At 43.4% G+C, this 17,182-nt stretch overlaps 10 pseudogenes; all 10 read right to left on the bottom strand.

Annotated features, from left to right (window-relative positions):
- Nucleotides 1-936: 936 nt before the first annotated feature.
- LOC130287473 (U2 spliceosomal RNA) lies at nt 937-1,200 on the bottom strand (annotated as a pseudogene).
- Nucleotides 1,201-2,671: 1,471 nt separating this feature from the next.
- Nucleotides 2,672-2,936, bottom strand: LOC130288458 (U2 spliceosomal RNA; annotated as a pseudogene).
- A 1,463-nt stretch (nt 2,937-4,399) lies between these two features.
- On the bottom strand, nt 4,400-4,663 carry LOC130287472 (U2 spliceosomal RNA; annotated as a pseudogene).
- A 1,454-nt stretch (nt 4,664-6,117) lies between these two features.
- On the bottom strand, nt 6,118-6,381 carry LOC130287471 (U2 spliceosomal RNA; annotated as a pseudogene).
- A 1,458-nt stretch (nt 6,382-7,839) lies between these two features.
- LOC130287470 (U2 spliceosomal RNA) lies at nt 7,840-8,103 on the bottom strand (annotated as a pseudogene).
- Nucleotides 8,104-9,567: 1,464 nt separating this feature from the next.
- On the bottom strand, nt 9,568-9,832 carry LOC130288589 (U2 spliceosomal RNA; annotated as a pseudogene).
- Nucleotides 9,833-11,296: 1,464 nt separating this feature from the next.
- On the bottom strand, nt 11,297-11,560 carry LOC130286678 (U2 spliceosomal RNA; annotated as a pseudogene).
- Nucleotides 11,561-13,022: 1,462 nt separating this feature from the next.
- Nucleotides 13,023-13,286, bottom strand: LOC130287469 (U2 spliceosomal RNA; annotated as a pseudogene).
- A 1,460-nt stretch (nt 13,287-14,746) lies between these two features.
- On the bottom strand, nt 14,747-15,011 carry LOC130288588 (U2 spliceosomal RNA; annotated as a pseudogene).
- Nucleotides 15,012-16,482: 1,471 nt separating this feature from the next.
- LOC130286299 (U2 spliceosomal RNA) lies at nt 16,483-16,747 on the bottom strand (annotated as a pseudogene).
- Between the last annotated feature and the right edge of the window lie 435 nt (nt 16,748-17,182).

Below are 17,182 nucleotides of genomic sequence, written 5' to 3'. Positions count from 1 at the left end.
GTGCCGCTGGTGATTCTGGCCTTCTTGGAATCTGTTGGGCCTATGTGTTAGCTCACACATCACTTGGGTATCCATGGTAACTACCACAACATGGTCATCTGCAGTTTACATCTAGCCCGTGGCATCGAATGGCATTTTAAAAGTGCTAAGGGTCCTGGTGCAATAATCCTCCCATGAGGATCAGCCTCAACGGCTTTGTAGATTGCACTCATGTCAGCAACTCCATATACATTTTTTTTTCTTCATGCTTCTTTCTTCATCCTTTTTTCTTTCTGTCATTCAGACTTTCATTCATTCGATCTCTCTCACTCACTTGCTTTAACTCATTTGTTCTCACTCACTCACTCACTCACTCAATCACTCACTCACTCATTCACTCTCACTCACTCTCACTCTCTCACTCACTCGCTCACTAAGTCAGTCTCTCTCTCTCTCTTTTTCTTTTTATATATATTTTTTTCCGTCTTCTTCTTCTTCTTCTTCAGACCCTGTCATAGCACTAATGCCTTTCCAATACCACCAGCAGATGGAGACACTCCATTGCAACATTGGTTGTGAGCAGCAGTTTCTAAAAACAAATGCCTCATGGCGGATTTCCCATCCATCAATGGATGGTAAATTTTGTTTTTATCATTCACTGACCACAGAAACCAATGCATGGTCAAGCAACAGCAATGACACACCCTTGTGTATAGGCATGAGACCCTCATGTCATTTAACAGGATTCAGCACCACCCACAAGACAGCTACCTGTCATGTCATGTCAAACCTGCACAGGTGTGCTAGATTATTATTATTTAGTTTTATTTTATTTTTTTACACCAATCAGTGTGCAAACATGGTAGTGCAACTCATCATTTTGGTCTCCAATTCTCAAACTCAAATTCTCACCCACGGAGGATTAAATGAGAATCTTTCTTGTTTAACACTGGAATGGGGTGGTGCACTGTTCACTACCCGAAGATACTGCCACATCGGGTCAATGCATAGGGCGACAGAAGCAAGCTTCCAAATCAGCTCCCTTTCTCAAAAATCCATTTAATTTATGGTCCCCAGATAGGGAACGTATGTATCAGTATGTGCTCACAAGTCACCCAAGTGCAAGTATTCACACAAAAAAAAACGTGCCTCAGGATGCGATCTGTCGCAAGATCCTTTCTTTTTTTACACTTGATCTAAGCCAAAAGGCCTAGAGGGGATAACCGGGAAAGGGGTGGACCCAACCATGTCCCCTTCATGAGCACTCACATTACTCATAGGAATGGAAGGAAGGCTGGCAGCCAACCAGCCTCCCATACACTTTCTGGGTGGGTGGCAGTCAGCCACCCATACATACATACAGCACAGGCTAAACCCACATCATCACTTAAAAAAAGGACAGGCGACCATTGCACTCTGATGGAGCATTTAGCAATGCAATCCATAGCCTGGCTTTTGCCTGAACCCCCATCACTCCTCCTCTTGCATATAAGACAATATTTCAGATCTGCATATGAAAACAACACGCCTACCTTTGTTGCACATAGCTGCCTGCCTGTCTCTAGTTACCCCACTGGCTGTAGCTGCGTCCCTTCCGACATGGAATAACACCAACTGTAACGATAAACTGAAAATTAACAGTATAAACCTGCATCATTTTGGACTCTGGTATTTGCTGAATCCAGGTGACCTGACAATCGATGGTGGTGCCGCTGGTGATTCTGGCCTTCTTGGAATCTGTTGGGCCTATGTGTTAGCTCACACATCACTTGGGTATCCATGGTAACTACCACAACATGGTCATCTGCAGTTTACATCTAGCCCGTGGCATTGAATGGCATTTTAAAAGTGCTAAGGGTCCTGGTGCAATAATCCTCCCATGAGGATCAGCCTCAACGGCTTTGTAGATTGCACTCATGTCAGCAACTCCATATACATTTTTTTTTCTTCATGCTTCTTTCTTCATCCTTTTTTCTTTCTGTCATTCAGACTTTCATTCATTCGATCTCTCTCACTCACTTGCTTTAACTCATTTGTTCTCACTCACTCACTCACTCACTCACTCAATCACTCACTCACTCATTCACTCTCACTCACTCTCACTCTCTCACTCACTCGCTCACTAAGTCAGTCTCTCTCTCTCTCTCTCTTTTTCTTTTTATATATATTTTTTTCCGTCTTCTTCTTCTTCTTCTTCTTCAGACCCTGTCATAGCACTAATGCCTTTCCAATACCACCAGCAGATGGAGACACTCCATTGCAACATTGGTTGTGAGCAGCAGCTTCTAAAAACAAATGCCTCATGGCGGATTTCCCATCCATCAATGGATGGTAAATTTTGTTTTTATCATTCACTGACCACAGAAACCAATGCATGGTCAAGCAACAGCAATGACACACCCTTGTGTATAGGCATGAGACCCTCATGTCATTTAACAGGATTCAGCACCACCCACAAGACAGCTACCTGTCATGTCATGTCAAACCTGCACAGGTGTGCTAGATTATTATTATTTAGTTTTATTTTATTTTTTTACACCAATCAGTGTGCAAACATGGTCATTAAAACGCTAAATGAATAGACGTTCATAAACCAGTCAGTGCAACTCATCATTTTGGTCTCCAATTCTCAAACTCAAATTCTCACCCACGGAGGATTAAATGAGAATCTTTCTTGTTTAACACTGGAATGGGGTGGTGCACTGTTCACTACCCGAAGATACTGCCACATCGGGTCAATGCATAGGGCGACAGAAGCAAGCTTCCAAATCAGCTCCCTTTCTCAAAAATCCATTTAATTTATGGTCCCCAGATAGGGAACATATGTATCAGTATGTGCTCACAAGTCACCCAAGTGCAAGTATTCACACAAAAAAAAACGTGCCTCAGGATGCGATCTGTCGCAAGATCCTTTCTTTTTTTTACACTTGATCTAAGCCAAAAGGCCTAGAGGGGATAACCGGGAAAGGGGTGGACCCAACCATGTCCCCTTCATGAGCACTCACATTACTCATAGGAATGGAAGGAAGGCTGGCAGCCAACCAGCCTCCCATACACTTTCTGGGTGGGTGGCAGTCAGCCACCCATACATACATACAGCACAGGCTAAACCCACATCATCACTTAAAAAAAGGACAGGCGACCATTGCACTCTGATGGAGCATTTAGCAATGCAATCCATAGCCTGGCTTTTGCCTGAACCCCCATCACTCCTCCTCTTGCATATAAGACAATATTTCAGATCTGCATATGAAAACAACACGCCTACCTTTGTTGCACATAGCTGCCTGCCTGTCTCTAGTTACCCCACTGGCTGTAGCTGCGTCCCTTCCGACATGGAATAACACCAACTGTAACGATAAACTGAAAATTAACAGTATAAACCTGCATCATTTTGGACTCTGGTATTTGCTGAATCCGGGTGACCTGACAATCGATGGTGGTGCCGCTGGTGATTCTGGCCTTCTTGGAATCTGTTGGGCCTATGTGTTAGCTCACACATCACTTGGGTATCCATGGTAACTACCACAACATGGTCATCTGCAGTTTACATCTAGCCCGTGGCATTGAATGGCATTTTAAAAGTGCTAAGGGTCCTGGTGCAATAATCCTCCCATGAGGATCAGCCTCAACGGCTTTGTAGATTGCACTCATGTCAGCAACTCCATATACATTTTTTTTTCTTCATGCTTCTTTCTTCATCCTTTTTTCTTTCTGTCATTCAGACTTTCATTCATTCGATCTCTCTCACTCACTTGCTTTAACTCATTTGTTCTCACTCACTCACTCACTCACTCAATCACTCACTCATTCACTCTCACTCACTCTCACTCTCTCACTCACTCGCTCACTAAGTCAGTCTCTCTCTCTCTCTCTCTTTTTCTTTTTATATATATTTTTTTCCGTCTTCTTCTTCTTCTTCTTCTTCAGACCCTGTCATAGCACTAATGCCTTTCCAATACCACCAGCAGATGGAGACACTCCATTGCAACATTGGTTGTGAGCAGCAGTTTCTAAAAACAAATGCCTCATGGCGGATTTCCCATCCATCAATGGATGGTAAATTTTGTTTTTATCATTCACTGACCACAGAAACCAATGCATGGTCAAGCAACAGCAATGACACACCCTTGTGTATAGGCATGAGACCCTCATGTCATTTAACAGGATTCAGCACCACCCACAAGACAGCTACCTGTCATGTCATGTCAAACCTGCACAGGTGTGCTAGATTATTATTATTTAGTTTTATTTTATTTTTTTACACCAATCAGTGTGCAAACATGGTCATTAAAACGCTAAATGAATAGACGTTCATAAACCAGTCAGTGCAACTCATCATTTTGGTCTCCAATTCTCAAACTCAAATTCTCACCCACGGAGGATTAAATGAGAATCTTTCTTGTTTAACACTGGAATGGGGTGGTGCACTGTTCACTACCCGAAGATACTGCCACATCGGGTCAATGCATAGGGCGACAGAAGCAAGCTTCCAAATCAGCTCCCTTTCTCAAAAATCCATTTAATTTATGGTCCCCAGATAGGGAACGTATGTATCAGTATGTGCTCACAAGTCACCCAAGTGCAAGTATTCACACAAAAAAAAACGTGCCTCAGGATGCGATCTGTCGCAAGATCCTTTCTTTTTTTACACTTGATCTAAGCCAAAAGGCCTAGAGGGGATAACCGGGAAAGGGGTGGACCCAACCATGTCCCCTTCATGAGCACTCACATTACTCATAGGAATGGAAGGAAGGCTGGCAGCCAACCAGCCTCCCATACACTTTCTGGGTGGGTGGCAGTCAGCCACCCATACATACATACAGCACAGGCTAAACCCACATCATCACTTAAAAAAAGGACAGGCGACCATTGCACTCTGATGGAGCATTTAGCAATGCAATCCATAGCCTGGCTTTTGCCTGAACCCCCATCACTCCTCCTCTTGCATATAAGACAATATTTCAGATCTGCATATGAAAACAACACGCCTACCTTTGTTGCACATAGCTGCCTGCCTGTCTCTAGTTACCCCACTGGCAGTAGCTGCATCCCTTCCGACATGGAATAACACCAACTGTAACGATAAACTGAAAATTAACAGTATAAACCTGCATCATTTTGGACTCTGGTATTTGCTGAATCCGGGTGACCTGACAATCGATGGTGGTGCCGCTGGTGATTCTGGCCTTCTTGGAATCTGTTGGGCCTATGTGTTAGCTCACACATCACTTGGGTATCCATGGTAACTACCACAACATGGTCATCTGCAGTTTACATCTAGCCCGTGGCATTGAATGGCATTTTAAAAGTGCTAAGGGTCCTGGTGCAATAATCCTCCCATGAGGATCAGCCTCAACGGCTTTGTAGATTGCACTCATGTCAGCAACTCCATATACATTTTTTTTTCTTCATGCTTCTTTCTTCATCCTTTTTTCTTTCTGTCATTCAGACTTTCATTCATTCGATCTCTCTCACTCACTTGCTTTAACTCATTTGTTCTCACTCACTCACTCAATCACTCACTCACTCATTCACTCTCACTCACTCTCACTCTCTCACTCACTCGCTCACTAAGTCAGTCTCTCTCTCTCTCTCTCTTTTTCTTTTTATATATATTTTTTTTCCGTCTTCTTCTTCTTCTTCAGACCCTGTCATAGCACTAATGCCTTTCCAATACCACCAGCAGATGGAGACACTCCATTGCAACATTGGTTGTGAGCAGCAGTTTCTAAAAACAAATGCCTCATGGCGGATTTCCCATCCATCAATGGATGGTAAATTTTGTTTTTATCATTCACTGACCACAGAAACCAATGCATGGTCAAGCAACAGCAATGACACACCCTTGTGTATAGGCATGAGACCCTCATGTCATTTAACAGGATTCAGCACCACCCACAAGACAGCTACCTGTCATGTCATGTCAAACCTGCACAGGTGTGCTAGATTATTATTATTTAGTTTTATTTTATTTTTTTACACCAATCAGTGTGCAAACATGGTCATTAAAACGCTAAATGAATAGACGTTCATAAACCAGTCAGTGCAACTCATCATTTTGGTCTCCAATTCTCAAACTCAAATTCTCACCCACGGAGGATTAAATGAGAATCTTTCTTGTTTAACACTGGAATGGGGTGGTGCACTGTTCACTACCCGAAGATACTGCCACATCGGGTCAATGCATAGGGCGACAGAAGCAAGCTTCCAAATCAGCTCCCTTTCTCAAAAATCCATTTAATTTATGGTCCCCAGATAGGGAACGTATGTATCAGTATGTGCTCACAAGTCACCCAAGTGCAAGTATTCACACAAAAAAAAACGTGCCTCAGGATGCGATCTGTCGCAAGATCCTTTCTTTTTTTACACTTGATCTAAGCCAAAAGGCCTAGAGGGGATAACCGGGAAAGGGGTGGACCCAACCATGTCCCCTTCATGAGCACTCACATTACTCATAGGAATGGAAGGAAGGCTGGCAGCCAACCAGCCTCCCATACACTTTCTGGGTGGGTGGCAGTCAGCCACCCATACATACATACAGCACAGGCTAAACCCACATCATCACTTAAAAAAAGGACAGGCGACCATTGCACTCTGATGGAGCATTTAGCAATGCAATCCATAGCCTGGCTTTTGCCTGAACCCCCATCACTCCTCCTCTTGCATATAAGACAATATTTCAGATCTGCATATGAAAACAACACGCCTACCTTTGTTGCACATAGCTGCCTGCCTGTCTCTAGTTACCCCACTGGCTGTAGCTGCATCCCTTCCGACATGGAATAACACCAACTGTAACGATAAACTGAAAATTAACAGTATAAACCTGCATCATTTTGGACTCTGGTATTTGCTGAATCCGGGTGACCTGACAATCGATGGTGGTGCCGCTGGTGATTCTGGCCTTCTTGGAATCTGTTGGGCCTATGTGTTAGCTCACACATCACTTGGGTATCCATGGTAACTACCACAACATGGTCATCTGCAGTTTACATCTAGCCCGTGGCATTGAATGGCATTTTAAAAGTGCTAAGGGTCCTGGTGCAATAATCCTCCCATGAGGATCAGCCTCAACGGCTTTGTAGATTGCACTCATGTCAGCAACTCCATATACATTTTTTTTTCTTCATGCTTCTTTCTTCATCCTTTTTTCTTTCTGTCATTCAGACTTTCATTCATTCGATCTCTCTCACTCACTTGCTTTAACTCATTTGTTCTCACTCACTCACTCACTCAATCACTCACTCACTCATTCACTCTCACTCACTCTCACTCTCTCACTCACTCGCTCACTAAGTCAGTCTCTCTCTCTCTCTCTCTTTTTCTTTTTATATATATTTTTTTTCCGTCTTCTTCTTCTTCTTCAGACCCTGTCATAGCACTAATGCCTTTCCAATACCACCAGCAGATGGAGACACTCCATTGCAACATTGGTTGTGAGCAGCAGTTTCTAAAAACAAATGCCTCATGGCGGATTTCCCATCCATCAATGGATGGTAAATTTTGTTTTTATCATTCACTGACCACAGAAACCAATGCATGGTCAAGCAACAGCAATGACACACCCTTGTGTATAGGCATGAGACCCTCATGTCATTTAACAGGATTCAGCACCACCCACAAGACAGCTACCTGTCATGTCATGTCAAACCTGCACAGGTGTGCTAGATTATTATTATTTAGTTTTATTTTATTTTTTTACACCAATCAGTGTGCAAACATGGTCATTAAAACGCTAAATGAATAGACGTTCATAAACCAGTCAGTGCAACTCATCATTTTGGTCTCCAATTCTCAAACTCAAATTCTCACCCACGGAGGATTAAATGAGAATCTTTCTTGTTTAACACTGGAATGGGGTGGTGCACTGTTCACTACCCGAAGATACTGCCACATCGGGTCAATGCATAGGGCGACAGAAGCAAGCTTCCAAATCAGCTCCCTTTCTCAAAAATCCATTTAATTTATGGTCCCCAGATAGGGAACGTATGTATCAGTATGTGCTCACAAGTCACCCAAGTGCAAGTATTCACACAAAAAAAAACGTGCCTCAGGATGCGATCTGTCGCAAGATCCTTTCTTTTTTTACACTTGATCTAAGCCAAAAGGCCTAGAGGGGATAACCGGGAAAGGGGTGGACCCAACCATGTCCCCTTCATGAGCACTCACATTACTCATAGGAATGGAAGGAAGGCTGGCAGCCAACCAGCCTCCCATACATTTTCTGGGTGGGTGGCAGTCAGCCACCCATACATACATACAGCACAGGCTAAACCCACATCATCACTTAAAAAAAGGACAGGCGACCATTGCACTCTGATGGAGCATTTAGCAATGCAATCCATAGCCTGGCTTTTGCCTGAACCCCCATCACTCCTCCTCTTGCATATAAGACAATATTTCAGATCTGCATATGAAAACAACACGCCTACCTTTGTTGCACATAGCTGCCTGCCTGTCTCTAGTTACCCCACTGGCTGTAGCTGCGTCCCTTCCGACATGGAATAACACCAACTGTAACGATAAACTGAAAATTAACAGTATAAACCTGCATCATTTTGGACTCTGGTATTTGCTGAATCCGGGTGACCTGACAATCGATGGTGGTGCCGCTGGTGATTCTGGCCTTCTTGGAATCTGTTGGGCCTATGTGTTAGCTCACACATCACTTGGGTATCCATGGTAACTACCACAACATGGTCATCTGCAGTTTACATCTAGCCCGTGGCATTGAATGGCATTTTAAAAGTGCTAAGGGTCCTGGTGCAATAATCCTCCCATGAGGATCAGCCTCAACGGCTTTGTAGATTGCACTCATGTCAGCAACTCCATATACATTTTTTTTTCTTCATGCTTCTTTCTTCATCCTTTTTTCTTTCTGTCATTCAGACTTTCATTCATTCGATCTCTCTCACTCACTTGCTTTAACTCATTTGTTCTCACTCACTCACTCACTCACTCACTCAATCACTCACTCATTCACTCTCACTCACTCTCACTCTCTCACTCACTCGCTCACTAAGTCAGTCTCTCTCTCTCTCTCTCTTTTTCTTTTTATATATATTTTTTTCCGTCTTCTTCTTCTTCTTCTTCAGACCCTGTCATAGCACTAATGCCTTTCCAATACCACCAGCAGATGGAGACACTCCATTGCAACATTGGTTGTGAGCAGCAGTTTCTAAAAACAAATGCCTCATGGCGGATTTCCCATCCATCAATGGATGGTAAATTTAGTTTTTATCATTCACTGACCACAGAAACCAATGCATGGTCAAGCAACAGCAATGACACACCCTTGTGTATAGGCATGAGACCCTCATGTCATTTAACAGGATTCAGCACCACCCACAAGACAGCTACCTGTCATGTCATGTCAAACCTGCACAGGTGTGCTAGATTATTATTATTTAGTTTTATTTTATTTTTTTACACCAATCAGTGTGCAAACATGGTCATTAAAACGCTAAATGAATAGACGTTCATAAACCAGTCAGTGCAACTCATCATTTTGGTCTCCAATTCTCAAACTCAAATTCTCACCCACGGAGGATTAAATGAGAATCTTTCTTGTTTAACACTGGAATGGGGTGGTGCACTGTTCACTACCCGAAGATACTGCCACATCGGGTCAATGCATAGGGCGACAGAAGCAAGCTTCCAAATCAGCTCCCTTTCTCAAAAATCCATTTAATTTATGGTCCCCAGATAGGGAACGTATGTATCAGTATGTGCTCACAAGTCACCCAAGTGCAAGTATTCACACAAAAAAAAACGTGCCTCAGGATGCGATCTGTCGCAAGATCCTTTCTTTTTTTTACACTTGATCTAAGCCAAAAGGCCTAGAGGGGATAACCGGGAAAGGGGTGGACCCAACCATGTCCCCTTCATGAGCACTCACATTACTCATAGGAATGGAAGGAAGGCTGGCAGCCAACCAGCCTCCCATACACTTTCTGGGTGGGTGGCAGTCAGCCACCCATACATACATACAGCACAGGCTAAACCCACATCATCACTTAAAAAAAGGACAGGCGACCATTGCACTCTGATGGAGCATTTAGCAATGCAATCCATAGCCTGGCTTTTGCCTGAACCCCCATCACTCCTCCTCTTGCATATAAGACAATATTTCAGATCTGCATATGAAAACAACACGCCTACCTTTGTTGCACATAGCTGCCTGCCTGTCTCTAGTTACCCCACTGGCTGTAGCTGCGTCCCTTCCGACATGGAATAACACCAACTGTAACGATAAACTGAAAATTAACAGTATAAACCTGCATCATTTTGGACTCTGGTATTTGCTGAATCCGGGTGACCTGACAATCGATGGTGGTGCCGCTGGTGATTCTGGCCTTCTTGGAATCTGTTGGGCCTATGTGTTAGCTCACACATCACTTGGGTATCCATGGTAACTACCACAACATGGTCATCTGCAGTTTACATCTAGCCCGTGGCATTGAATGGCATTTTAAAAGTGCTAAGGGTCCTGGTGCAATAATCCTCCCATGAGGATCAGCCTCAACGGCTTTGTAGATTGCACTCATGTCAGCAACTCCATATACATTTTTTTTTCTTCATGCTTCTTTCTTCATCCTTTTTTCTTTCTGTCATTCAGACTTTCATTCATTCGATCTCTCTCACTTACTTGCTTTAACTCATTTGTTCTCACTCACTCACTCACTCACTCAATCACTCACTCACTCATTCACTCTCACTCACTCTCACTCTCTCACTCACTCGCTCACTAAGTCAGTCTCTCTCTCTCTCTCTCTTTTTCTTTTTATATATATTTTTTTCCGTCTTCTTCTTCTTCTTCTTCAGACCCTGTCATAGCACTAATGCCTTTCCAATACCACCAGCAGATGGAGACACTCCATTGCAACATTGGTTGTGAGCAGCAGTTTCTAAAAACAAATGCCTCATGGCGGATTTCCCATCCATCAATGGATGGTAAATTTTGTTTTTATCATTCACTGACCACAGAAACCAATGCATGGTCAAGCAACAGCAATGACACACCCTTGTGTATAGGCATGAGACCCTCATGTCATTTAACAGGATTCAGCACCACCCACAAGACAGCTACCTGTCATGTCATGTCAAACCTGCACAGGTGTGCTAGATTATTATTATTTAGTTTTATTTTATTTTTTTACACCAATCAGTGTGCAAACATGGTCATTAAAACGCTAAATGAATAGACGTTCATAAACCAGTCAGTGCAACTCATCATTTTGGTCTCCAATTCTCAAACTCAAATTCTCACCCACGGAGGATTAAATGAGAATCTTTCTTGTTTAACACTGGAATGGGGTGGTGCACTGTTCACTACCCGAAGATACTGCCACATCGGGTCAATGCATAGGGCGACAGAAGCAAGCTTCCAAATCAGCTCCCTTTCTCAAAAATCCATTTAATTTATAGTCCCCAGATAGGGAACGTATGTATCAGTATGTGCTCACAAGTCACCCAAGTGCAAGTATTCACACAAAAAAAAACGTGCCTCAGGATGCGATCTGTCGCAAGATCCTTTCTTTTTTTACACTTGATCTAAGCCAAAAGGCCTAGAGGGGATAACCGGGAAAGGGGTGGACCCAACCATGTCCCCTTCATGAGCACTCACATTACTCATAGGAATGGAAGGAAGGCTGGCAGCCAACCAGCCTCCCATACACTTTCTGGGTGGGTGGCAGTCAGCCACCCATACATACATACAGCACAGGCTAAACCCACATCATCACTTAAAAAAGGACAGGCGACCATTGCACTCTGATTGAGCATTTAGCAATGCAATCCATAGCCTGGCTTTTGCCTGAACCCCCATCACTCCTCCTCTTGCATATAAGACAATATTTCAGATCTGCATATGAAAACAACACGCCTACCTTTGTTGCACATAGCTGCCTGCCTGTCTCTAGTTACCCCACTGGCTGTAGCTGCGTCCCTTCCGACATGGAATAACACCAACTGTAACGATAAACTGAAAATTAACAGTATAAACCTGCATCATTTTGGACTCTGGTATTTGCTGAATCCGGGTGACCTGACAATCGATGGTGGTGCCGCTGGTGATTCTGGCCTTCTTGGAATCTGTTGGGCCTATGTGTTAGCTCACACATCACTTGGGTATCCATGGTAACTACCACAACATGGTCATCTGCAGTTTACATCTAGCCCGTGGCATTGAATGGCATTTTAAAAGTGCTAAGGGTCCTGGTGCAATAATCCTCCCATGAGGATCAGCCTCAACGGCTTTGTAGATTGCACTCATGTCAGCAACTCCATATACATTTTTTTTTCTTCATGCTTCTTTCTTCATCCTTTTTTCTTTCTGTCATTCAGACTTTCATTCATTCGATCTCTCTCACTCACTTGCTTTAACTCATTTGTTCTCACTCACTCACTCACTCACTCAATCACTCACTCATTCACTCTCACTCACTCTCACTCTCTCACTCACTCGCTCACTAAGTCAGTCTCTCTCTCTCTCTCTCTTTTTCTTTTTATATATATTTTTTTCCGTCTTCTTCTTCTTCTTCTTCTTCAGACCCTGTCATAGCACTAATGCCTTTCCAATACCACCAGCAGATGGAGACACTCCATTGCAACATTGCTTGTGAGCAGCAGTTTCTAAAAACAAATGCCTCATGGCGGATTTCCCATCCATCAATGGATGGTAAATTTTGTTTTTATCATTCACTGACCACAGAAACCAATGCATGGTCAAGCAACAGCAATGACACACCCTTGTGTATAGGCATGAGACCCTCATGTCATTTAACAGGATTCAGCACCACCCACAAGACAGCTACCTGGCATGTCATGTCAACCCTGCACAGGTGTGCTAGATTATTATTATTTAGTTTTATTTTATTTTTTTACACCAATCAGTGTGCAAACATGGTCATTAAAACGCTAAATGAATAGACGTTCATAAACCAGTCAGTGCAACTCATCATTTTGGTCTCCAATTCTCAAACTCAAATTCTCACCCACGGAGGATTAAATGAGAATCTTTCTTGTTTAACACTGGAATGGGGTGGTGCACTGTTCACTACCCGAAGATACTGCCACATCGGGTCAATGCATAGGGCGACAGAAGCAAGCTTCCAAATCAGCTCCCTTTCTCAAAAATCCATTTAATTTATGGTCCCCAGATAGGGAACGTATGTATCAGTATGTGCTCACAAGTCACCCAAGTGCAAGTATTCACACAAAAAAAAACGTGCCTCAGGATGCGATCTGTCGCAAGATCCTTTCTTTTTTTACACTTGATCTAAGCCAAAAGGCCTAGAGGGGATAACCGGGAAAGGGGTGGACCCAACCATGTCCCCTTCATGAGCACTCACATTACTCATAGGAATGGAAGGAAGGCTGGCAGCCAACCAGCCTCCCATACACTCTCTGGGTGGGTGGCAGTCAGCCACCCATACATACATACAGCACAGGCTAAACCCACATCATCACTTAAAAAAAGGACAGGCGACCATTGCACTCTGATGGAGCATTTAGCAATGCAATCCATAGCCTGGCTTTTGCCTGAACCCCCATCACTCCTCCTCTTGCATATAAGACAATATTTCAGATCTGCATATGAAAACAACACGCCTACCTTTGTTGCACATAGCTGCCTGCCTGTCTCTAGTTACCCCACTGGCTGTAGCTGCGTCCCTTCCGACATGGAATAACACCAACTGTAACGATAAACTGAAAATTAACAGTATAAACCTGCATCATTTTGGACTCTGGTATTTGCTGAATCCGGGTGACCTGACAATCGATGGTGGTGCCGCTGGTGATTCTGGCCTTCTTGGAATCTGTTGGGCCTATGTGTTAGCTCACACATCACTTGGGTATCCATGGTAACTACCACAACATGGTCATCTGCAGTTTACATCTAGCCCGTGGCATTGAATGGCATTTTAAAAGTGCTAAGGGTCCTGGTGCAATAATCCTCCCATGAGGATCAGCCTCAACGGCTTTGTAGATTGCACTCATGTCAGCAACTCCATATACATTTTTTTTTCTTCATGCTTCTTTCTTCATCCTTTTTTCTTTCTGTCATTCAGACTTTCATTCATTCGATCTCTCTCACTCACTTGCTTTAACTCATTTGTTCTCACTCACTCACTCACTCAATCACTCACTCACTCATTCACTCTCACTCACTCTCACTCTCTCACTCACTCGCTCACTAAGTCAGTCTCTCTCTCTCTCTCTCTTTTTCTTTTTATATATATTTTTTTCCGTCTTCTTCTTCTTCTTCTTCAGACCCTGTCATAGCACTAATGCCTTTCCAATACCACCAGCAGATGGAGACACTCCATTGCAACATTGGTTGTGAGCAGCAGTTTCTAAAAACAAATGCCTCATGGCGGATTTCCCATCCATCAATGGATGGTAAATTTTGTTTTTATCATTCACTGACCACAGAAACCAATGCATGGTCAAGCAACAGCAATGACACACCCTTGTGTATAGGCATGAGACCCTCATGTCATTTAACAGGATTCAGCACCACCCACAAGACAGCTACCTGTCATGTCATGTCAAACCTGCACAGGTGTGCTAGATTATTATTATTTAGTTTTATTTTATTTTTTTACACCAATCAGTGTGCAAACATGGTCATTAAAACGCTAAATGAATAGACGTTCATAAACCAGTCAGTGCAACTCATCATTTTGGTCTCCAATTCTCAAACTCAAATTCTCACCCACGGAGGATTAAATGAGAATCTTTCTTGTTTAACACTGGAATGGGGTGGTGCACTGTTCACTACCCGAAGATACTGCCACATCGGGTCAATGCATAGGGCGACAGAAGCAAGCTTCCAAATCAGCTCCCTTTCTCAAAAATCCATTTAATTTATGGTCCCCAGATAGGGAACGTATGTATCAGTATGTGCTCACAAGTCACCCAAGTGCAAGTATTCACACAAAAAAAAACGTGCCTCAGGATGCGATCTGTCGCAAGATCCTTTCTTTTTTTTACACTTGATCTAAGCCAAAAGGCCTAGAGGGGATAACCGGGAAAGGGGTGGACCCAACCATGTCCCCTTCATGAGCACTCACATTACTCATAGGAATGGAAGGAAGGCTGGCAGCCAACCAGCCTCCCATACACTTTCTGGGTGGGTGGCAGTCAGCCACCCATACATACATACAGCACAGGCTAAACCCACATCATCACTTAAAAAAAGGACAGGCGACCATTGCACTCTGATGGAGCATTTAGCAATGCAATCCATAGCCTGGCTTTTGCCTGAACCCCCATCACTCCTCCTCTTGCATATAAAACAATATTTCAGATCTGCATATGAAAACAACACGCCTACCTTTGTTGCACATAGCTGCCTGCCTGTCTCTAGTTACCCCACTGGCTGTAGCTGCGTCCCTTCCGACATGGAATAACACCAACTGTAACGATAAACTGAAAATTAACAGTATAAACCTGCATCATTTTGGACTCTGGTATTTGCTGAATCCGGGTGACCTGACAATCGATGGTGGTGCCGCTGGTGATTCTGGCCTTCTTGGAATCTGTTGGGCCTATGTGTTAGCTCACACATCACTTGGGTATCCATGGTAACTACCACAACATGGTCATCTGCAGTTTACATCTAGCCCGTGGCATTGAATGGCATTTTAAAAGTGCTAAGGGTCCTGGTGCAATAATCCTCCCATGAGGATCAGCCTCAATGGCTTTGTAGATTGCACTCATGTCAGCAACTCCATATACATTTTTTTTCTTCATGCTTCTTTCTTCATCCTTTTTTCTTTCTGTCATTCAGACTTTCATTCATTCGATCTCTCTCACTCACTTGCTTTAACTCATTTGTTCTCACTCACTCACTCACTCACTCAATCACTCACTCACTCACTCACTCATTCACTCTCACTCACTCTCACGCTCTCACTCACTCGCTCACTAAGTCAGTCTCTCTCTCTCTCTCTCTTTTTCTTTTTATATATATTTTTTTCCGTCTTCTTCTTCTTCTTCTTCAGACCCTGTCATAGCACTAATGCCTTTCCAATACCACCAGCAGATGGAGACACTCCATTGCAACATTGTTTGTGAGCAGCAGTTTCTAAAAACAAATGCCTCATGGCGGATTTCCCATCCATCAATGGATGGTAAATTTTGTTTTTATCATTCACTGACCACAGAAACCAATGCATGGTCAAGCAACAGCAATGACACACCCTTGTGTATAGGCATGAGACCCTCATGTCATTTAACAGGATTCAGCACCACCCACAAGACAGCTACCTGTCATGTCATGTCAAACCTGCACAGGTGTGCTAGATTATTATTATTTAGTTTTTTTTTTTTTTTTTACACCAATCAGTGTGCAAACATGGTCATTAAAACGCTAAATGAATAGACGTTCATAAACCAGTCAGTGCAACTCATCATTTTGGTCTCCAATTCTCAAACTCAAATTCTCACCCACGGAGGATTAAATGAGAATCTTTCTTGTTTAACACTGGAATGGGGTGGTGCACTGTTCACTACCCGAAGATACTGCCACATCGGGTCAATGCATAGGGCAACAGAAGCAAGCTTCCAAATCAGCTCCCTTTCTCAAAAATCCATTTAATTTATGGTCCCCAGATAGGGAACCTATGTATCAGTATGTGCTCACAAGTCACCCAAGTGCAAGTATTCACACAAAAAAAAAACGTGCCTCAGGATGCGATCTGTCGCAAGATCCTTTCTTTTTTTACACTTGATCTAAGCCAAAAGGCCTAGAAGGGATAACCGGGAAAGGGGTGGACCCAACCATGTCCCCTTCATGAGCACTCACATTACTCATAGGAATGGAAGGAAGGCTGGCAGCCAACCAGCCTCCCATACACTTTCTGGGTGGGTGGCAGTCAGCCACCCATACATACATACAGCACAGGCTAAACCCACATCATCACTTAAAAAAAGGACAGGCGACCATTGCACTCTGATGGAGCATTTAGCAATGCAATCCATAGCCTGGCTTTTGCCTGAACCCCCATCACTCCTCCTCTTGCATATAAGACAATATTTCAGATCTGCATATGAAAACAACACGCCTACCTTTGTTGCACATAGCTGCCTGCCTGTCTCTAGTTACCCCACTGGCTGTAGCTGCGTCCCTTCCGACATGGAATAACACCAACTGTAACGATAAACTGAAAATTAACAGTATAAACCTGCATCA

Source organism: Hyla sarda, chromosome 8 (genome assembly GCF_029499605.1).
Source record: "Hyla sarda isolate aHylSar1 chromosome 8, aHylSar1.hap1, whole genome shotgun sequence".
NCBI lineage: Eukaryota > Metazoa > Chordata > Amphibia > Anura > Hylidae > Hyla > Hyla sarda.
The sequence above is the reverse complement of the archived record's forward strand: the minus strand, read 5'-3'. Positions and strand labels throughout refer to the sequence as shown.